The 24,531-nt window shown below is 44.8% G+C and overlaps 1 pseudogene; it reads right to left on the reverse strand.

Annotated features, from left to right (window-relative positions):
• Nucleotides 1-999: 999 nt before the first annotated feature.
• LOC121837070 lies at nt 1,000-2,730 on the reverse strand (annotated as a pseudogene).
• Between the last annotated feature and the right edge of the window lie 21,801 nt (nt 2,731-24,531).

Below are 24,531 nucleotides of genomic sequence, written 5' to 3' on the forward strand. Positions count from 1 at the left end.
TAATTGTCTTTATTTTATTTTCAATCTGGAAACTATATCAAAACAAGAATCCCTAAGGGACACACCTGTAACAACACACTGGATGACCAAGGGGCGAAAATGGTCCAGTTATCTCATAATCAAGGTCAGCTATTTGTATGAAAAAGGCCCACTTCAGAGAAAGGCTTGTGGAAATCATCTATTTTAATTCAAAAGGGCATGTGGAGAGACGGGCGAGCTTGGCAGAGTAGTTGGCATGTTGTTTAACACTGACGTTTGTTACGATAGGTGTGCAGTCCCCGATATCCACATTCAGCATTTTTAGGTAAACATAGCGATTCATTAGCATTACTGAGACAATGACAAATCATATCCTTGACATATACAGCTCACCGTTGTACACATATTAATGAGATTGGGTAGACACAGGTAAACATGTAATGCATTGCAGAGTATGACACCCCGGTTCCCACATAATGGCAACTTGACGACTAAAAGTCATCTGCAGACTTCATGAAATAAAAAATAGCGACTTACACAAAAACTAGTATATATTATCAGCATGCCCTAGCCCCAGTGGTGGTCCAGCCATTTTAGGTTTCGGAGCAATTTTTGGAGCAAGAAAAACACAATTTTGGAATCACATAAACTCCCCTTTTGGAGCAGGGAAAAGCTCGTTTTGGAGCACCTTGGTATCAGGAAAACTAAACATTTTGGAGCAGCATGAACATAGAGCAGTTCTGTGCCATGTCTTTACTATTACGGCTGCCCTTGTCAATCTTACCTCACCCCCCATATATATATATATGTCTGTTTGTGTCACGAACATCTGAATTTCATATAGTAATTTACAAAGAAAAGAACTCACCATCAGAAAACCATTTTATTTATGACAGAACATTCTTGCAGCTAAAGCTTAACTATGTAACAAAACATCACAGATGAAAACTAAAATATTGCTTAATACTTCTTGCCTTTTGACTGTAGGCTATATATCACAGGTGAAAAAAAAATATTGACTCAATGCTTTTTGCATTTTTTTTTCAGTTCGTCCAGCTCGCAAGGAGTGCGTGACAAAGTAGCCTTGGCTTCAGCTAACATAGTTTGGCCACCTTCTACTTTATCCAAGCTTTGGCACTTCAGTCCTGCACCAATGGTCTCTTCCACCCTCTTCAGCAACGCACGGCACGAGATAGCCCTTTCCTCCAACTGCTTCTTTAAGCGCTTGTCATGCGAGTTGTCAGCCTCAACTTGTGCGCTGTCAGGCTTTTTTCTCTTCATGTCAGCCACTCTGCTTCCAATTCTTTCCTCATACCAGGCTCTTGCTCCTTTGACGCTTCGCAGAAGGTCTGGTGACAGGGGCACCTTTGTGGCATCTCCATCATACCTCTGCAGGTAGGTCTTCACTTGCCGCAATCCGTTGATGCTCGCAATGCACAATGAGGCTCGGCCTTCAAGGAGATGCTTATTCTCACTGAAGCCTCGCTCACAGTCCGCGTTGTCATGAGGTAGAGAGAGCAGCGCTTTTACTAGCCTTGACAACAGTGGGTACTTCTGCTGACCAGCTGCGCACTTTTGTTGAAATACTGTAGCCCAACGAGTGTCGGTCCGTCCATCTTCCATCAACTGAAGGCTGTTAGCAGAGTCACATCTCAGCAGATGCCACTCATCGACCAGTGATGACACGTGGTCGCTCTCAAGCACTTGAGGCAGCTGGGAAGCAAGGTATCGCAAGGATCGGACTTCTGACTCCACGTCGCTGGGCTGCAATCCCAAGAGACTTGTGTGCTGAAGGACTTTATTGTCAACGGGCAGCTTCTGCAGGAGGTCTTTCGACCAAGCCAAGTAGAAGGCACGGGCCCCAAGAAGTAACCGCTTCTTTTCACCTGGATCCCATTTCAGCATCGCCTGCTCAGTGTCCATACCCACTTCTGGTTTGGTTTTCCACAGGGTAGAGTCCTGCACATCGAGTTTCTTCAGTTCCTCCGCACTCTTGTCCACATAGGCTGCACTCCTCAAACAACGGCTGAGGATTCGCTGGACTAGAGACAGCAACTCCGCGTGGAGTATGTGTAGCAGGGCTCTTGCTTCTGAAACAGTGTCTGAAACCGAGAAAAAAGCTCGGCACAGTTCTTCAAGAACAACACCTTGGCATAAAGGTCTTTCTTTGAAAATGCTGCGGCAAGCTTGCTGTGAAGATTCTGAGTGTCCACTCGCTGCTTTGTCATGCTTGCCTTGTGAAAGTATGACTTCAGCGCTTCGAATTGTTCTAGGACGCGACACAGTGGATCTTGAAGTGTGAGCCAGCGATTGGAGACATGACGCAGAAACACATGAGAAGCAATCCCTTGAGCCTCCTGACATTCTCCGAGGGCTTCAGCACAAACAGTGCTTTTGAAGTAGTAGTAAATGTTTCGGACGACGTCCTCAACATCCGAGCCAAACGCATCGAGACCGTTTGGAAAAGCATTGTGGACTTTGTGAAGGTTGCAGTTGTTGATGTCAACCAAACTTGATGGCATATCATTTTGGAGCTTGTTCCTCACGCTTTTCATGACGTTAGGCCCGTCACTGAAAAAACAAACAAGCCCTCTCTTCGGTAGCTCAGTCAGCGCCTTGCACCTTGTGAGAAATCCAATGCGGCTAGCACCAATTTGGGGGGCTGAAGGTTTCCGTCTTCATCTCTGTGCCTTGCAGCAGCTTCAACATGTTTCTTCAATGCTGCGTGACGTTTGATGGCAGCTACTCCATGTTGTGCGCAGGAAATTGATGAATTGCAGAGGACGCAAAATGCATCAGTTTTGTGAGTCCCCTTTTTGCACCAGAGACTAATTAAATCATTATTTCAGTCCACCTCACTGAGTATTGAGTCTTTAAACTTGGTGCTTCGCTCTAGAAAAAAAGGACGAAATTACAATTTTAAACAAACCAAGAAAATACGCCAAAACTTTTTTGCCATGATCTACAAACTTGAAAGTTACCGCGGTGAATATGTATTTACACAATTGTAAGTCGACCTGTTTTTCGTGATCGTGATAAATATACTCAAGGCGTCCGAGAATCCGAAACTATAGCGATTCATTAAACATGTTTGTAAGCTCTATTCTGAGTTCGCACGCAGTGCGACAGTATGACAACCAAGGGGTGACCAATCGTTTACGGCATTTGACATGAAAAGGAACACACAACAATTCGCAACAAGGAAATCAAGCAACGACCACGCGACCGAAAAGAGTACCACGTTCGGTATTGATGCCGCTGGTCTGCCGGTGAACGAGCGTCCGAGCAAATTTCTACTATGGGGTCTGTAACTTAAAACGCGCATGCAGAAAAAAAAAGTACTCATGTTGGCTCATCTTCAAGAGGACCTAGTAGTGGCGATGCAGAAATGAACAGCCACAACGCCGCATATCAAAACGGTCGCAACAAAACAATAATGCGCAATAATGCCACTGGGCCGGAAACCTGAATTGGATTGTGATGGCTATGGTAACGGCTCTACCCTTTATATCGGGCGGCAGCTTGCGCCACCTAGCCTAGAAAATAAAACTCCCACCGGGTTGCCAGCCGAAAACGCCATTCTTCCAAAAAAGGATTTGTTCACGGACCGACTAGCCCTTTTTGGCGCAGTTTGGCGCGGTTTGGCGCAGTTTGGCGCAATTTGTGTCTTTAGGCGCAGCAAGGCGCAGGTAGAGGAGAATTTATCAAAATGGCGCAATTGGCGCAGCTGGACCACCCCTGCTAGCCCTTTAAAATGCCCGCAAGCCTCACTTACTTTAAGCATATGACATCCCATGAGATGAAACATTCCCTCATTATCATCATTAAGATGTCTACAGGTGTGAACAGTTCAGGAATATCAATTGAAAGATACCAAATCAGTAGTGAGGTAGTGTACAGTGGCTGGTAGATGCAGGTTAATATGTATGGGACATCTATTTTCTAAGTGATATTGTTTATCGGGTCAATTTTCTTCACATACCCATCACATACTGGGACAAGGTTCTCAATACAGTGGAAAACAGGAAGGAGGAGTGAGTTCCAGATTTAGTTTTGCACAAGTTATGTGGCAACTGACTTCATCCTCTTAGAATTTATTAGAGTGGATCTGGGTGTAATGATGTCTAGCCCGACAATACTGCCAGGAGCACATGTTCCAAAACCTTCAGAAACGGGTAGAGGAAGTTTTAATCATAATTTCCGTATTGCGATGAGAGCTGCTCACACTGAGAATTGATGTGAGCAGTGTCGGCTATCCCTCTGTCTGAAATATCTATGCGTCAGCCACCCCCTATCAGAAAAAGTTTTAGCTGAGCGCTTTTTACGGCCCGCTCAGCTCAGCCACTGAGCGGGAAATTAACCAGGCATGCACGTAACGCTCAGTCGGCAGTGGCCATAGGGGTGCAGGAATTGTCTTCTCATCGGCATCTTCGCTCCGGTTGGTCGTTGCTGACTGAGCGTTGTGTGCATGCAGGTGCTTTCCTTTTGAGTGGAGCGGGTAATGCTCAGATAAAACTATCTAATGTCTATGTCACAGCCTCAACAGCCAAACGAGCAGTCTTCTTCCTCGCTTGCACAATAGAACAAAATTGCACTGCATACTGCTTTAGAGGCTTGTTGGCATGTTTCACACTCACTCTCTGCAGACAGCTAAGGACTATCGGTAAGCGAGGGAAAAAAAAGTGTGAACACATATCATGCATGCCAAAAGAAAACATCAATGGGACTACACGAGACTGCATTAAAGTTGCCAATTGGGCGCGTTTTATACTGCACAGCCACTGGCTGAATCACATAAGTGTCACACTTGCCGAGCTTGAAGTACAGTCGTTATCTTTACGAGTGTGAACAAGCGATCGTCGACTGTTCAGTACTGGGAGCATCATGCACCAGCGGACTTGCTCTCCTTTTAAAATGCCTTGCGAACCAAGCATGGTAAGTCATCTGATAAGGAGAGAACGTCACCAGGGACAGCACTGAGCAGTTGATAATCACCTGCTTACCTTCATATGGATCAAGTCTCTACTTGGCCAAAGTAGGCAGTATGTGTGCAGCAGAAACGGCTGTACTGAAATCTCAAAAGGATGAAAGATCAGAACAGGCTTGGTGAGGTTTCACGTTGCGAGTATGCCCATGCAAATTTCACTTTCTAAAACATAAACACGCATTTCAAATTGTCATCCAGGACAAGCTGCTATTACACAGCTGTATATATAAGCCAGCTTACCATCAACAACCTTCGCAGACTGCCATGGACCTGATCCTCGGCATGGCTGATGATGCAGGAACGAATTGGCCTAGTCGATGCTAACTTCCGTTCGGCAAGGGCTGCACCGAGTATAAAGATGAAAAAAGTGTTGTAGATTATGTGAAACAAACAAAAGCAATCCTAGCATCCACAATTCGCTAGAGGCACTGAAAACAAAAATAAGAGGTTGGGTCAATTATTTTAATGCGATATACTTCGGACACATACCATGACTGCAGGTAAGATATTTGCTGCCTTCAATCTAGATCTGCTTGAAAATTTACAAGCCAAATAACAAATATTTTATAAGCTGAAATATATTTTGCTGGAACTACAAAATCTGAAGACTATCTCTGCAAATATGGTGCTATCTAGTACATCAGAGATGAGTAGAATTGGATTACAGCGTCCCCCATACAAAGATTGAAGCAAAACAAGTATAGAATCTGCTGTGCCACTACAGTAAAACCTTGTTAATTCGGATCTCATGGGACCGGCAAAAATGTCCGAATTAACCGAAAGTAGAAATATCGAAAGGACAAAGAAAGCTGCGCGAAAACGTTGCCCTGTGACAAACCTTTATTTTGAGAAAAAATATGTTATTACCGCCTGCTTTCTGGACGACACTTGGGCGAAGACGGCAACTTTCCTTAGCGCGGTCGAGTGCTCCACCGCACTCGCACTGTCGAAGCTACGCATCCCGTGCGCTGACAATGTAGCACAGCAAGGCCTCTTCTAGTTTCGGGTGCACCACCTTCCAAGGCCGCTTTCTTTTCGCGTTGAACTTCTCGTTCTCAAAAGCCCGTAGGATATCGGCCAAAATTTTTACGTACGTGGCCAAAGTGCTTCTCTTGACGTCGTAACTTTCCATAAGTTGTCGAAAGACGCCGCCCTTTAAGGCCCTCAGTATTTCCACTTTCGTCGCTAAATTCTTAGCCTAGTACAGCTGCAACGAAAAACGAGTAGCGCAACTGACCAGTAATCGGGGTGGCGAAATCGCGACAGCCGGCGCCATTTTTCCCGAGCGCGGATAGCGAGAGTGCCAGTCACGTTGCAATTTACAATGCGGGGGTGGCCGACGAAAAATTGAGGGATAGGATAGTTGTTAAAATGGCGGGCTTTAGGATCCCCGCGTTGAGGCATAAAACGTGACTGTCACTCTCGCTATTGGCACGCTCGGGAACAATAGCCCCGCGTGTCGAGATTTTGCCATTCCGGTCGTCGGTCACTTGCGCTACCCTTTTTCCGTTGCAGCAATGCTTCTGCCGCTTCCTTGCCAGGAGAGTAACGCGCTGAAGCACGGCGATCCAGAGCAAAACTGGTGCGAAACACGGAGAACCGAAAAACCATGGGAAAACCGGAAAAATCACGTGCGCACTTCGGATGGATATTGGTTATACCTTTTGGAACAGACGGTAGATAGCGCCACCTGCCGAATTCGTCCGAATTTACGATAGTGCGCCGCGTTCCCTCTGAATTAATGAGCGTTTGCTGCCATTGACTAATACATACGTTTGACGGGACCGAATCGGCAGTTCAAATTATCCAAATTTCCAAATTAGCGGGGGTTGAATTAACGAGGTTTTACTGTACAACAGAAACGACTCTACTGTGATCTCGTGGGGATCAGAGTTCGGAACAGGCATGAAGGATTTGGCACGAGAAATATGCCAATGTCATTATTCATTTTTGCAACATTAAAATGACTCTGAAAGTGCGACCAGCTGCAGGGTGTATTAATGCAAATCTTGTGAGTGCTGAATTGTAGGCACAGTGCCCTGGTTGTGTTCATGTGTGATATATGACCAAATACCATGGAGACCAATACTGCAAACCTCATCGAAAACCAATGGGTGCGGTGGCGAACGGCGTGAGTGGCGCTGTTCACCTCTCTTGCCGTTCATTTGTGTTTGTGTGTTGCCACTTCCAATGGGAAGGCTTCAGCCATTATTGGGAACACTAAATAAACAAATAAAAATGCAAACACAACACACACAGCAATACTGGCAGCAAGTCGAGACGCACTTCTGTTGTAAACTCAGCATTCCGCTTACGAATGGGATGCGCAATTTCCCTACAGGATTTCATTCCACGTGAATGGCATCGGAATTGCTAAAGGCCAGTCCATAAACACAGTCTGCGTTAAAAACAATCCTATCAGCAATAAGTTTCTATTATATTGCTCAATATATAGAGCACCTTACCATGAACAGCCTTGGCAGTCTTCCATGAAGCCTGGCCTTCAGCAGAGGAAGCTGTCATTCTGTGTCGTCTCAGGACACTCACATCAAAATGGCGAAAGTGAATGCCAACTTCTACTCGGTAAGGACTGCAGTAAGTATAAACATGAAAAAACAGATTAGAATATACGATAAAAAATATCATAGACCAACGTGAAAAAAGTGCACAAAAAGACAAGGACAAAAGGACAGGAACACATAGGTCGCAGACTGGTGCACACTCACAACTTGATCTATTGAACATAAAAGAAAAAGGATCAGATAAATCAGAAAGGCTGTGTTCGGAGAATGCGAGCTTCAGAAACCAGGGCGTGAGCAAAAGATGTCAGGTAGACTGTTTTACAGACAAAAAACAAGGAATAAAAGAGAGGAATACATACACTACATACGAGTGTAGACTCCCAACTCACAAATTGGAGAAGAAAAAAAATAAAGAATGCGAAAGGAGCTTTAGCAAAAGTTCGAACAGGTCCAAGTGGAATGTGCTAACTCCCACCCATATGCATAAGACTGTAAACACAATTTTCTTGGCAGCTCAGGTAACGGACGGATGTGCGGACACATTGGTCGCCCATACTAAGAATAATAAAGGCCTAAAATAATTCCCTCGTATGGTTTTCACAGTATCTGCTAATTATTCACGTTTTCTCTAAAAGCGTCGTCCCACTAGAGCGACAAACACCGACTTTCGTCCGACGACACCACAAAGTTCCATGTCGCCGATGCTGTCCCACTGCAACGGCCAACGCCCGCGACAAATAATAGAGGCGGAGGGCACCGCGCTCTTCCAGACATCCTAGTTTACCCGTGAACAATACGGTGGAGGGAGGCAATCAAACAACCCCCCTTCCCCTTTCCGCCTCCACCCGCCGGCGGGCCGGCCCCCCCGCGCGCTGCCGCGGTTTCCCCCCCCCCCCCCCCCCCCCCCCCGCGCGCGCCCGCGGTTTCCCCCCCCCGCCCCCCTCCATCTCCCCAAAAGTTCCGCCGCTACTGATGGACCTCGAGCGAGTATGCAGCCTATTTGTGAGCGAAGAAAAACAGCCTCGCATTACCCCATTCGCGCACAATTAGTAATACTGGTAAAAGCAAGCGATCTAGACAATAACAAGGATTTTGAACGGAGGAAAGAATAATCTAGCCCTAACAGACAAAGAAAGGAACTTACTTTGGAACGACCGTACCATGATCTTGGCTGTTGAGCAGATTTGACGTAGTTCCACGGCTCACAGTCGCTTTCTTCTTGTTTAGACAGATTTGAAACTAAGATAAACTCCACGCATCACGACTAATCGGTGAATTGACCTGAAGACAGAGATATGAAAACCCAGACGCCCTGGCCAAACGTGCAAAAAAAGGCTGTGGATTGGATTGGATTGCATTGGTTGGCTCTAATGGATATCTAGCGACTTTACGGAAACTATCTTCAACACGCTTGCAATAAAACGACGAGCAATGCAAATTAAAAAAAAAAGCATTAGTATATACAGTAATAATAACTTATTTAGCATGTAAACATTGCCACAATAATATAAATGCGTCCTGAATACGTAGCAAAAAATTAAATACGAAACTAACCGCACAATGTATACAACCGACTTCAGCAGACGTATAATCTTTTAAAACATGAAACGTTCTGAATGTCGGAGCGTCTTCAAGTATCTGCAACTCGAGGAGAGGGATAAGACGGAGGTGGCGCACGTGATGATGCTGCTGGGCCTGCACGCCATCTGGCAGTCGCGTACCGCAATGGTGCAATGCCATATCGACGCGCGTCCAACCTGGAGCTACTTCGTGTCCACGTTGGGGTGGGTGCTATCGGTGACGTCGCGGCAGCCGAACGCGGGTGATTGGGAGTGCATCGAGCGACAACTCGAGGAAGGTCGTCGCCGCTGCGTACAACGACGTACGTCAGGCGTGAGAAACTGGCGAGTTCCTGTGAACTGTAGGCGCGTTGGCGTTGGCTGAGGTGTGCGGTGCGCGAAAGTGGACCGTGGCTCTTCCCCCCCTTGGAACTTCGCGTCCTTTTTTGTTCGATTTATTGATTTTTTTTTTTTCGTACAGATTGCATAATTGCTCACGCGGTCTCATACTGTATCGTTTGCGTTTCCTCTCTATCGTTTCCGCCAAGTCTGGTCAGGTTTGTGTGACAGCTACTTACCGCACGGCGATAGTGTATCTTTCTTTTTTTTTTCTCTCTTTTCAGAGTCTTTGTTTTTCACACTCGTCTCTACAGTTTGTATAACGTTTCTATACGAGCTATCCACCTGTCGTTTTCTGAATTACTTTTCAATGTGGCCTTGTATAATGTTTGCGGAACCTACTGCAAGGATGTCTGTAAATAACTTGTAAATAAACTTGTTTCGTTTGGAAAAAAAAAAAAAAAAAAAAAAAAGTCGGTTTGGCTTTGGTTGTTAACGCGTCCTGCTGGTAACGTAGTGGTCGGTGGTTCGAATTCACTAGAGATTAAGTTTTCTGAGTTTTTTTTATCGCGTTTTTTTCTTGTTTTTATTATTTTAAATATTTGCTGTGTTTTTTGCAGTCGCCGGCCCCCTACTTTAGGGTAAAAGTCACGCAGAATGTGAAAATAGAAAGTGCGAGCCCAAATTTGAGTTGATGCAATGCACAAACCGTGGCCCTTCTGTTTGCCGGGATAAATCGCTCCCTCCGTGCTAATAGGTTGGTTGGTGTAGTACGCAAACAGCGCAAGTGCTTTCAACGAAGTAAAGAAGCTAATAATAATGGGAATATTCAGAGAAAAATGGGAAAATGTGTATGTAAATGATCAAACTGCCACAGTGATGCAGCCGAAGTTTGTCTGAAGGCGGTCACCTTTAGCCACTATTAAAACAAAAATACCGCTATTTTAAGACAGTTATTTACCTGAGCTCATAGCGCGCTACGTATTGAGCACATATCTTAATTTTCTGACTTCCGGAAAGTAGTACTTAATTTTGTTCTGGCGCATCAGTGATATCCATCGCCTGCCCCCTGGTTTTACTTATTGAGGTTGTGCTCCGCAAATTTACTTTTTTATTAGGCCTATAATGTTTTTATTCCTGAGATCGAAGAACGGTGCGGATAAATAAACTATCTTTCAGAAACGGTATCGTTCGGTGTGATAACATTTATGTTTTGTAGCGCCAAGGGGTCACATTCACAAACCCGGCAGTGTAAACACCCACAACGCCTTTCTGTTTCCCGTTTCATCGTGTTAAAAAAAAAATGTTTTTATATTTACTTTCTTTTGGTGCGGTATGTCGTATAACATAAGCTATCGGGGACAGATCATCTGGCTATGTGAACATTTGAAATATTTCTGTTAGATGGTCGTAGCTACCACAGAAAATAGTCGATTCCTGCCTGAAATAGCATATTTTCACACTCAATTAAAATCACCAATAACATAATCTCAGGAAAGTTGTGTACATCTCGCAGCATCATAAGCAAAACACACATCTCTTTCTTGTCCAGATTCTGCAATGTAATGCAAATTATTGTTTTTGTAGCTCAAAGCGCGTGCTCAATCATGCCACGTGTTTGTTAATTGTGGTTGTTGTTCTTCACTCGGATTCTCCGCTATACCGTTTTTATTTTATTTTTCTTATCAGTGCCAAACACGTGCGTATACCACCGACCTTAAGTATAGTGCATCAAATTAAACTAGCTTCCTGAAAAGGTGTCGTTCGGTGTTGTGTAATTTATTCTTCATAGCGTAGGTGGTCAGAGTCTCGAATCCTGAACTGCAAATGTTCCACGCCGCATTATTTTTTCTCGCGTTTTCGCGATAAAACACGTCAGCCCTGCCATGCTGGGATCAAATACACCAGCGTCGGCAGTTATTTGCGAAGGATTGATCTACGCAAATATTTCCACTCGCTATTCATGAATCGCCACAGTTCGTCAAAATCTGGAGGACTTGACTGCATAGTAAAAACGGCAAAAAAAAAAAAAGAAAAAGATAAAACGATGTCGGTTAGTAAACGGAACTTCCATGGCGGGGCTCGCCAGCCTGAACAGCAAAGCGCCGATGCCGGCCAGTCACTGAACTTCCGTGTAAATACTGGCCATCAAAGACAGCAAAGTGCCGATGCCGGCCAGTTACTGAACTTCCATGTAAATACTGGCCACCAAAGACAGCAAAATACCAATGCCGGCCAGTTACTGGAACCTCCATAGAAAGACTGGCCAGCAAAGACAGCAAAAACCCGATGCCGGCCAGTCACTGTAACTTCTTCGGCGGAACTGGCCAGTGAGCAAGACGAAACCCCGACGCCGGCCGTGGCCGGTAGCTCACCGGCGCCAATGGCCGGGCGCCGCCATCCTGTTACCGGGACCGGCCGGCGTAGTCCCGATACCGGCCGACGCGGTGTGCTACCTGGGTCGCCGATGGCCAAAAATACACGTTTTCTTGTTTAAAATTTGGAAGCGACCTTCACCTTCAATATAACGCATAAAATGCATTATATGGAATTGATGAGAAAATCGGAGTGGATATTTATGCGTCGCGGGACGTATAGTTTCTGCTAAATTTAGCGGGGAAACTTAATGGTTGTGTAGGTCACGAGACGTAGATTTCCCTGCTAAATTTAGCACGGAAACTGGATTGGTGTCCAAGTGACGAAATGTGCATTATCCCGCTATATTTAGCGGGTAATTTAATTGGTGTATTGGTCGCAGGCCGTCAATTTGCCCAAGGTGCATAGATCACGCGAGATCAGGTGGCGTCTCTTGACGCCGCTTCCCTGCCAAATTTGGGGAAAACTAAAGTGGTGTGTAGGTCACTGGGCGTAACTTTTTCCGCTAAAATTAGCGGGGGCACTAAATTGGTCTCTGTGTTCCGTGACGTCAAGTCTCGTGACATCAATTTTCCCGCTAAATTTGTCTGAGAAACGTAATTCGTGCCTAGGTCTCGTGATATAATCTTCCCCGCTAAATTTAGTGGGAAATCCACGGGCGGACGGACGGACCGAACAAAATGTAGGGAGGGGGGTAGCGTTAAAATGCATTTCATGCTCCAAAAACCGTCCAAATATTAGGCGCTGAAGAATATCAGCCATCTGCGTTAAGTCCCTATTTAGAAATTTGACGTTCGCTTTTTGCCTATTGTATTATAATGGCGAGATCATGCGCGTTGCGAAAAAACACAAATTGGGGTTATGGGGATATTTACACAGCGTGTAGTTGGTCAGCCATTAAAGTTGCGACGAGTCGCACGCTGTAGATGAGCAATTTAGCCAGTGCAGTACAATGGCCAGCCTGGGGTCCTTAACGTGCACCACGCAGTAGTGGTGCACGACCGCACGCCGGTACGATGCTCATCCAGATCGAAACGGACAGGGGTGGGGCTCGAACCCAGGATCCCTCGGTTCTGCAGCGCGAGCTTTAGGGCCACGCGCGTCGAGCTGGGTGTGTACTTTAGCCCACTCGGCGACCGATCCTTTTTTTTAAATTTAATGCCTGTTTAACATTGGTGGCATACATAGCTATCAAGATAGACTAAAAAGGTAAAACCATCAGCCTTCCTGGCTAATGTCACAGCTAGAAGTCTTTGATGAAGGACAAGTCCTCCAGAAGTCGCAGCCGCTCAGGTTGAGGCTGCTGCGCCCTGTACAGCTCTTTAAGGAAACACATGTGTTCTACAAAATACTTGTACACCGGCCGCACGTCGATATCAGCATGAAGTACCGCCATGCCGCATCGCTATATACTGTGCAGTCCCATGAGCATGAACATATCATAAGGCACAGAAGCAGCTTCTACACACAGGAACCGAATGCCTTGGGACGTTAAAGGGAGGTCTTTCTTTATAGTCCTTCGAAGGACGTCCCACAAGAACACTGCGTCCCAGCAGTCCAGGAACACATGTTCAATGGTGTCTGGCTTCTTGCACAATAAGCAGTTTTCTGACCATGCTACTGGGATGCCCTTTTCAACTAACCAAGCTTTTACAGGAAGCAATCCGCTATGTAACTTGAAAAAAAATGTTTTCGTGCACGCGGGAATTACCATTCTTTTGAGTCGTTTTAGAACATCATTCCCTGTACCTGCGCTGTACAGCGATCGATACAAGGGTGTGGGAAAAAGCAACTCGATCAGGTCCTTCGACAACCACTTGCGTGACACGCCAGACAAATATTCTAATGAAAAACGTGTTGCGAATAACCGATAGGTTCCGATAACTTCCTTCAAATAACCCTGAACACCAAAGCAGACTTCTTCGCTCGTCGCTACTATAAACTCGGGCAGCGGAATGCGCAGCCTTACCTGAATTACAGTGCGTAAAAAAGGATCTCTCTGAGCTCGAAGAAAAAGGAACATGTTGACCAGCTGTCTAATAACCAAATGCGAAAGACCGAGACCGCCGGACTTGACTCGACGAAAGAGATTTGATCGACTTGATCTTTCCCACGCCGAACACCAAATAAAAACAGCAAATACCCGATGCATGCACTGAATATTGATCCGTGAACAATGCAAAACTTGCAAGACATACCACAGCTTGGCAGCGAAAAAAAATGTTGCACACAGTTGCACGCGAAAAAATGGACAAGCACTTCCCTCCCCACTTCAGAGTGTTTGCACGAAGAGATTCAGTTTAATCGTGCCAGTACTGGTCGCTGGTGGGATAACGCTCCAAAGGCACTCCGAGATAACGCACCGGCATTGGGGACCATAGAATGCCCTCAAACACAGTCGGCACGGAGAGCCAATTACCGTGCCAAAAACCGGAACACTTGTGCCAGTTTACCGCGCTACACGTGTGCTCACAAAAGCTTTTGGTTACCTCAACTGCTGTTCAAACACTTTCTTCATTGATACAACAAATAGCTACGTCATCTGCGTAAGACAGAATGCGCACTTCGGTAGCTTGCAGCCTAAACCACCGCAGATGACTGCCATTGATAATGCTTAAGCAAAAAGGTTCAATGAAAATACAAAAAAAGTAACGGCGAAAGGGGAGAACCCTGTCTAACTGACGAAAAAAGCCTAATACGCTCACTGACACGCTTGTTGAAATCAAGGCTGGTGCCACAGTTTTATACGCCATCCGCACACCATTGCATAAAACGGAACCCAGATTCACGTGCTTCAATATAGAAAAAAGAATTTCGTGAGACACGCGATCGGAAGCTTTCTCTAGATCGACCTGCAGTAGTGCCGCCTTACGGTTCAAACTATCACAGCATTCTAAAATACTACGTGCCACATGAATGTTTGTAAAACTACTTCTTCCCTTGATACCACAGGTCTGGTGTTGGCCGACAATATTATATATTACACTTTGTAACCTGTCAGCAAGAATTTTCATGAAAACCTTATAATCAACATTCGTCAAATTTATTGGACGATAAGAACCAACGAGACGTAGTTTTTCGCGATCGTCACTTTTCGGAATAAAAATGGTGTGTGTGTACAAAAAAGATGGAGGCATACAATTCAAATCGTGCGCTTCCTGGAACACTCCATACAAAAAATGTGCAATTTTGTCTTTGAAAGCCTTGTAGAACTCCCCTCCTAAACCATCCGGACTTGGCGATTTTTCGATTTTTAAATTTTCGATCCCCTCTTCGATTCCCCCAACATTATTGGCTGTTCTAACCTTTCCCTCACGTCGCCCTCTGGTTTTGGCATTAAGGCTGCGGTCCCACGGCAGCCATCTTGAACAAGGCGTTAGTTCAACCAATAGATGGCGACACGTACCCGTGGGGTGGCCGAAACATTGGTTAACAGTGGGATGGCTCGAGCACCATCATGTCCCCCTCGTGGCCTTGCTCGCGCCGCTGCCAGCTGTGCTCAGCTAGCTCAAGTAGCGTGGCCCAGCAAACGGATGTATGCGAGAATGTCAGGCTGGGTATAAATTGTTCTCTGATATAGGAAGATGCGGTTCGGCGGTTGTAACGGGCTTTCGCAATAAATCTTACCAAGAAGGAATCATGTTGATTGACGTGTCAATATTCTATCAATGAAAATTTCTTCTGCAGGAATGCACGCTCAGTAGACTCAATCTTCCAAGACACCGTGGAAGCGGACGTCTAGTGAACGGCTTCGCGATTTACGGTACTTACCTCACCATTTTAATGACGACTAAAATAACGTCACGATATATTGTGTTTCATGGGATTCGGAAGATGTTGTAAAGGTTGTTACATTACAGGGGGGGGGGGGGGGGGGGTTCCCACAAAACAAACGCCGTTGCAATATGTTCGGAAGTACCGACACACATAATGTTGTAAGTACAGCTTAGGAGAAATATGATGAAAACCATCAGAGTAAATAGGGAGGCGTTTATTTGCAATGATGACGCTATGAATGAATGGCGTTTAGCGACGGCAAGTTATGAGCGTTCGGGAATTTATAAATTCACGTGATTGCTAACTATGGACATGCGTTTTTGTCGGGAGATGGTGTTGCGGTGATGACCTGATATCGGACGACTCGTGGCAGACGAACAAGCAAGTTTCGTCTCAGCGAATGGTAAGTGTCCAGTGTCAAGCACAACACGTGGCTACCGACGTTGTCGACGTTTCGAACACTTACCGCTTTCGACAAAAGTCCTGGCACCTAGGCTAACTTTCTGGAAAGACTCGAAGTCTTCCTTGAGTCCAACGCCATCATGAACAGTAACTGAAAACGATCCAATATTCAATCGGTGGGTGGCGAAACGTATCCGCATCTGCAGAGTCATGGGCGATGCGTACTCTAAGTGGCTGGAAGTTTACACGATGCCTGCCACGACGTCCAAACATGTCATTGACGTTCTACGGTCTCTTTTACCTACTTTTGCCCTATCGAAAATACTTTTCTCTGATAACGCGCCAAATCTTGCTTCAAACAAAAAAAACAAGTTTTTGAAGAAAAAAACTGGCATCAGGCATCACATTAGTGCATCACACCATCCTGCAACTAACGGGCATGCAGAACAGATGGTGTGCGAAACAAAAAAAGGCCTTTCGAAGCTTACGGAAGAAGCAGTTCAGCGAAGAATCGCCAGGTTGTTGTTCCAGCAGCACGCGACGGTCTCCTCTTAAGCCTAGTTCGCATGAAGCGGTTTTGGCCCTAGAGCGGCGCGATTTCTGCCGTCGCGGCGCTCTGGCCAGCACCAGCAATTCTGCGGCACGAGCGCCGCGACGGCAGAAATCGCGCTGCTTTAAGCCTGGTTCACATGCAGCGGTTTTGGCCCTAAAGCGGCGCGATTTCTGCGGTCGCGGCGCTCGCGCCACTGAATTGCTGGTGCTGGCCAGAGCGCCGCGACGGCAGAAATCGCGCCGCTCTAGGGCCAAAATCGCTGCATGTGAAACCCGCTTTACACGTTAAAAACACCCGCCGAAGAAATATTCGGTGGACGAAGAGCCACACCCCTCGATCTCATGGTACTATGGCTTACAAACGAAGATCGAGAGATTCCCAGATCGGGAGTAATTGCAGTTTATTCGGTCGGACAACTCGTCTACGTAAGGAATTTCAGCGGAAGTCGGGCCTTCCATGTAAAACTTGAGTAGAAAAGGCTCTATGTTGGTTGACCAGAAGGTGTCATCTCTCTGTATACGTTGGATATCAACGTCCTTAAGTGTAAATATAACTAAATCACAAAACTCTCTTTGTGTATTGTGTAACTGCCCTTGTATTTGATAGTAGAAGCCAGGGTGGGTGATTTGGACTTTTCACACCAGGCTCCTTTTTATTAGTTTTCGCCTCATACTCCTTTGCGGTTTACGTATGCTTCAAGAATCTTTTGTAACGGGGACACTTTACGTCAATGAGGCCATTTGTTCCAAGTAATCAATCAGGGAATGCTGCTAGAAATCCGTCCCTCTTATTAACGAATAAGCCGCACTTCTGCACAGTGCAGTTTTCCTGTTCCACGTACAGTTGTAAAGTAGCATTCTCATTGATTCTACCATATTCAGTTGCGGGAGAAGAAAGTCTTTAAGTACACGATACTTGAAACAAGTATGGCACTGTACGTTGTGGTTCGAAACTCACTAATGTCGTCGTCCTTATAGAGCCTCATCATTTAATCATTACCTCGTCACCTCATATTTCTCTTCATCAACAGCAAGTACAATAGGCTACGGCCATATTACAATCCAAGAATTAAAAAATTGAGTCGTTGAGTCCTTCAACAAGTTTATTATTTATATAATGTTATTACGTTACATTACCTCGAGACGATCGACGTCCATCGTCGATCTGCAAATACTTATACCTGTATATAAATCAGACGCACAAGGGGGGGGGGGGGGGGGGGGAGGGGGGGGGGGGGGGGGGCGTCGGTGGCCGAGTGCATGGTCTAGCGCACACCAGCTCGGAGCACTTGGAGTGAAAGCTCGCGCTGCAGAAGCCACCCCGCCCCTGCCCGTTTCGATCTGGAAGAGCATCCTACCGGCGCGTGATCGTGTATCACTACTGCGTGGTGCACGTTAAAGACACCAGGTTTGCGGTTGTACCGCACTGGCTAAATTGCTTATCTACAGCTGAGAGCCAGACGCCCACTGAGGCGGACTAACTTCCGGCTGTATAAACATACACACAACAATTTGCAATTAGACGCATAATAACAAAGAGCACAGCGTGCCGCCTCTTTTCTTTGGATGCCTTTTTTTTTTAAACCAGCGCAAGCTCGCGCGTTCTCTCTTTTGAGACGGTTAGAACGGTCGCACATCAAACCCGCGTTTCTCTTACCTGGCCGATTCTTCCTCTTGTGCAGAGCAGGCGCAACAGCCGATCGTCATGATTCAAAAGTGCGACATCCTCAGCATTAGATTCGGTGTTAGGAAGCTCATGTAATGTTGCTTCGCTTTGTCGCACACTGTTTAAAGTGGAAGACGGAAAAGCGTTTCTTGTGATTTCAGATAAAGCTTCAAATAACGGGCAACCATGATTTTAAGCCACAATATGGCCAAGTGTCGCTACTCTGACGCGTAGCGTATTTAATGACACTATTCATGCTCTTGTTCAAGAGGCTTCTAATACCTGGAGGGGCCAAGACGTAAGCCCCGTGGATTCCACAAGCCACTACCTTTTGACACCTGCCTCTTCTTTATTGTTCCCGCTTGTGCCAGTAAATTAGCTACGGTTCAGAGTAACGACACTTGGCCATATTGTGGATTAAAATCATGGTTGCCAGTTACCTGAAGCTTTATTTAAAATCACAGGAAACGCTTTTCCGTCCCCCACAAATGTTTAAACTACCCGCGACAGAGCATTGCAATATTGCATCAGCTTCCTAGCACCGCATCTAATGCTGAGGAAGTCGTGCTTTTGGATCATGACGATCGGCAGTTGCGTTTGCACTGAACAGGACCCAAAATGGAGGCGCCCAAAATAATTTTGAGGAACGGAGTGCCGATACTTTAAAGCTCATTCAGTGACTGTAGGCATGAAGTGAACTCGGGTGTATTATTTTTCTCTTCGTCTTTATTGTTTATTGATTTCAATCATATCGAATAATTAACACATTATATCACGCTACGCGTGTGTAATTATTTATCTTAGATTTATTAACCTGACCCAGTACTTAAACCATTCATTTATCGATAGTAAATCTTCCAATATATTTTTTAAATGTGAAGGTAAAAAGACACGGCGATTGATGATGATACAGACGCCAACGCCGCCCTGGGAAATTTTTCGAACACTAGAAATCAGCACTTCGTCTGCCATCCGCCAGGTAGCGCAACAAAACACCCAAACAGTTTTTAATTGTTTTTTTTAAATTAGCTAAGCTCTAGACCTATTATGAAACCAAAGCAAGATCATTGTGAAAATTTAATACATCGCAATGTATGTCTATTGCAAACAATAAATATTATTAGATGCCAATAAATCTGTTCGATGTCCAAAAAGATATGCGTCAAAAACAGGTAAGTTTGAAGGGCTCCTGGAGCGTTATGACTTTGAAAATGAAAAAAAGCCATCGTCCATTTCTTGGGCAACCATTGTAGCTCTAAATGTTATAAAATATTTTATCATAGTTTAAATATTTCCTCAGCGGCATTTGAAGTACGATGACTCAAAGCACAAAAAAGTGCTACGTTTGATATAAAATATCTAAACAAAAAATTTTTACACAACATTAAACTTTTTTTCTGCCTATTACCAATTATAAGCACTACATCTGTAGCTAATTTCATTGCCCTAGTGCTTGTAAATAAAGACATATTTGTGCTGAAAAATTTCAATTTTAGGGCAATATTTGGAGGGATGAAAAAAACAAAGTAGTGCAAATACCAAAAACGTGTATCGTTACCTTTTGCTCCGACATCATCTTAACAAAACTGCTATATTGGAACCGTGCTATCTTTAATGGATCGTTCATAAAACACGAACTAGCGGAGCAAGTGAGGGTCCGCGCCATCATTTTCGCAACGCTACAAACGCGCATGAACAGTAAAATCCAACACATACATAATATCAAATGAAAGAGGAATGCATTACCTTTCAAATGACATCAATCCCACAAAACAGTATTTATAAGGAGATGAGTAATGACCTGCCAAAAAGTACCTAAACTGCCACATTCAGTGGGACCGTGGCCTTAACGGCAAAAATTGTGTCTGGAACCCGTCTTCATTGGAGGCGCGAAAACTAAAAAGCTCCTTATAGCAGTCTACGAACGCGCATTCGATTAGTCCTTTATCGCTGGTTACAGTTCCGTGGTACAAAATTTCGCTGATCTCATTCTTACTGGTGTACGTCTTCTCTGCCCCGAGGGCTCGTTTTATTGGTATCTCGCCAAGTGATAACCGTTTTAATCGCGCGCGCACCATGGCCCCTTTGTACCGTTTCGTATAGAGAGCCTCAAGTTTCTTTTTCAAACTGACTATGTCATCAGCGAAAACCGCCGGGTGTACGACATTCATCCTGCAGCAACCTTTGTAGCAGTTGGCTTAACTCGTTTGTTTCTTTTTCTTTTTCGTGTTTCAATATGCTGGACCGTTCAAGTGCTCTCATTTTTTGTCTTGTTTAAATAATTCCCAATTTTCTGCGAAGCCTCCCACTTTTCTGCTAGCGAAATCGTCGAGACTTTCACGCACCCCTTTTAGGAAAGGATCATCTTCTAAAAGCTTTGTATTAAATTTCCTTAAATCCCAATAAACTTTTTAGGAGATTCTCTAGGTGAACAGAGCATAAAATAAACAAGGCAGTGGTCACTGAAAGGAACATGATCTACTGAATAAAACTTGCAGGCGCCGATGATTTCCAGAGAGACGTACGCTCTGTCCAGGTGCGCGTGACTCGCTCCTTGAAAGTGCGTGAACTGTAAGCAGCTCGCACTTGAAGCACAGTGGGCGGCGTCTTCTAATTCGCCTAGCTGGACCAATTCCCTCAACAAGACTGCGCTAGCATTCCTGTACCTTGCGCTGTTAGATCGGTCGCCTGGAGCACAAACGCTAGTGAAACCGCCCAGCAAAACGATAAGGCGGTCAGTCGTAACATACTGGCTAATGTTTTCAAAAAATACTAATCTACCTTCTACCTTATTCGGAGCATAAATGCACAATACGCGAAAATTGTAACTTGAAAACAAGAAATCACACTATCAATCGTCCGGCCTCGCAGCTAATTACATTTTCTACATTTCCGATAGATTTTCGAGAAAACAAAAGGCAGCCCCCCGTACCAACAGCGTGACTGACACACACGTTGTACCCCGGGGACCACCACCAGTACTGAGCCGCCAAAGGAACGGAGCTGGTGCGGCAACTTTCCAGCGATACATCTTGGCGGAGGGTCAAGGCGACAGTCAGCGTCGTAGATTCAACGCCGACGAGCCCGTCCAGCTTCTAAATCTCCCGGACGACGTCCTTCACCTCACCGTACCGCTCGAAGGCGCGACGGACAGTGTCGACAGGCACGTCGAAGGTAACCCAGTGAAGTTTCACCTTGATATCCCGCCGGTATGGGTCGATCACTAGGCAGCGCCGACCCTTGATCTGGAGTTCGCCAGCGTGAAGCAGCTTGCTCTTGGCCTCCGAGTTCTTCATCTTGGCGAGCCAGACATGACCCATCTGATACGCCCCCAGGCCGGCCAAGTCTTGTAGCCCCTCCATTTGGTTTAAAGGAGGCACAAAATCTTCTGCTTTGTAAGGCCGACCACCGGTGTCACAATGCAGCACTACGCTGTTCTTTATTATTTATATTGTTGGCAGCGTCGGCAAAATAAGAGTCATCCCGGGCGGCGTTGCCCTTATCCGAATCACCCCGGCCAAGGCCGGTTGTTATCGCTGCTCCTGACGAGCGATCCATCGCACGTCTGCTCTGCTTGGCAGCCGGAAGTGGACTCTCTCGGCCACCGATCCCCGCGCGTGGCGAGGTTAGGGGCGTGCTTGGGCTCCCCAGCGTGCTTTGAATGGCCAGAACATGAACATAAAATATTCGAAATAAGAACTTAACAACAGAGGGCTGATATTCTACAGAGCCTAATATTTTTGCGAGCTTAACACAAAGGGCCAGTTTTTAGATTGGAATTCAAACTAAATATTTTGTATGAAAAGATCAGTTCAAAATACCGATGTGTTCAAATTTGCCACTTTTTTTTTTAAATGCTGTGGTAGCGGATCTTGGAATGGAAAAAAGACCGAAGAGGACCCAGACACGAGACCAACGAGCGCGGGGAATTCAGTTGGAATTAGGCATTAAACAGAACGGTTTTAGCGGTCTCTAACCTGAACAGCTGGTGCGCTTCGGAAAGTTCGTAAAAATTCCTTCCTGAAAGCTGTCTACAGCCGACGATATGGAACGTAAAATGCCCAGAAAGCTTGTTTCGAAAGCGATTGTCAGAAAGTTCGACCAAACCATGTCTCGTCACGCGAAATGAAAATAAGTTGTACGTGACATATGCCTACAGCACCTATGTCATCAACAGGCGTGCTTCACCAACCGTGACAACCTCCACGCCACTTTGAGCACAATGCGTGCCAGCGAAGGGAGTATGAGTCAGGCGTTGCGACAATAACAAATACGAAAGCACGCCCTGAAATAAAAAGAAGTATATTTATCCCCTCTGTATTCGCCTTGTACTAAGCGACAGCTGTCAGGTGCCTGCTGCCCGCATCGATCCTATATGTCATAGTTTGAAGTCAGATGGTGCACATAAGACGTTTTTCGCTTAACCTCCTTTTTCGTTGTATTGTGCGAATTTCAAAGCATTTTCATATTTACTCTCTGGACGGTGTCAAAATAGATTATCAAGTTTACAACATGTCACAGAAATTTGTTGTATGATCTTTGAACGTTCAAATGTCCAGCATATTACAAGGGATAAAAAAAAATAAAGCGTTGTAAGAGATTGAAAGGTATACATAGGCAAAACCAATATATGCTTCTACATTTTGGAGAATCGAAATGCGGAGCTTTAAACGTGGAATTTGATTTTACCCACTTTTTTTGTCCAAATAACTTCAGTCTACTTGCCGTCGACGGTGTAAACATCTCTGAATTTCAGTCAACAGTTTTAAGGGGCTTTTAATGGAAGTCGACTACTGATGTCTTGGCTTTCTTAATGAGCGTAGCTCAAACCACGCGTTCTTTGTCTCCAACTTTAAGTTTATGTTTAGGTTTCTTTCTTTTTTTTAGTAACAAAGGCTTCAACTTTTTAAGACGAAGAAGCCTGTTTTAAAAATATCAACTAGACTATTCTTCTTTCTGCTGCACTGGTTTCAATTTTAGGGATGCAAAAAAGGAACGCACCCAACGGGAGGTTCAGATAATTAACAAAATGCACGAAGTCACATTTTCATATCATCTGGGGAAAAACAAAAAGGCGCGTGTTTTGACTATATACATAACAAAATAAATGAATAAAGATCTATATCTGAGAAACCTGCATCGCATAAAAAAAGAACTACTCTGGAGAGGAGTCCATCTTTTGTGAACTGCGTTTCTTGCATTCTTACGTCTGCACGCTTATAAAGCTGTCTTCTATGTTTTTCTTACCCACTTATTTTTTTTTTTAACGTAGTCGCGCAGAATGAGGAAGACGCTGCTTCATTTTTCACAGTTACGTTGTCTCCCTTATCGCCTGACGGTAGCACACAAAACCAGGCGTCTTTTCTTTTCTTTTAATATATGATTTATGTCTGCCATCAACTACCGCTGAAAAATGTTTTAGACCTTAAATCAAGTTTTATGTAAGCTTTCGTTTTGGTTGTTCTATTATCATATTATATTTAGAGGTTCATATCTTGACACTACCTGAGTGTAATAACTCGTAACATATCAAGTAGTGAATAATTTGAATGGGTTCTTTTCTCATGCTTGACAATTTATACTAATATTATTCCTGGAGCAAATATGGTACTACAAGCCGAAGAGACCAAAGGAGTTAAATATTGATTATTTCGGGCTCCCAGAACCGGGGACACACTGCTTATACATCCTACAAAAAACAGTCTGCATACAGGTTCGAACGCGAGTCACCACAAGATCCGTGGATCGAATGCAACATGGCAATGAGTTCAAGGAGAAAGCATGGCACCCGGCATTCGAACCACGGACATTCCAGTGACTCGAGTTTGCACACGGTCTTTTGTGTGATGTATAAGCAGTGTGTCTCCGGCTTAAAACAACTTAAATTTTATTTTTTACACGAGTATCTTTTTTTTCTATTTCTTAAAAACGTTCTTTAGTGCACCTAACAGTATTTCAAGGAACGTTTGACGAAACTCATTAAAACCATTTGCAAAAACAGAAATTAGTAAAACATATAAAATAGCGCAACAGAAACAAGGACAAGAAGTAAACAGGACAAGCTGTTTACTTCTTGTCCTTGTTTCTGTTGCGCTATTTTATATGTTTTACTAAGATGAACCAACTAGCCCAACAACGTGCCTTACTAAAGAAATTAGTAAATATATATTGCACATGCTCAAACGTCGTTTGATTAGAATCTTCGATAGGCATCTCTAACTCTGATAAAAAAAAAAGGTGTTTGCTCACCTACATTTAAAAAAAAAATCTCTGGGCCACAAAGGTGGTGAAGAAACTTTTTTTTTTTCGCGGTACGGACAGAATCTCAAATCGACCCCGATCTCAGCGAGGTAGTCTGAAATCAATCACCGC

Source organism: Ixodes scapularis, unplaced genomic scaffold (assembly GCF_016920785.2).
Source record: "Ixodes scapularis isolate PalLabHiFi unplaced genomic scaffold, ASM1692078v2 PGA_scaffold0__279_contigs__length_252992795, whole genome shotgun sequence".
Taxonomy (NCBI): Eukaryota; Metazoa; Arthropoda; class Arachnida; order Ixodida; family Ixodidae; genus Ixodes; species Ixodes scapularis.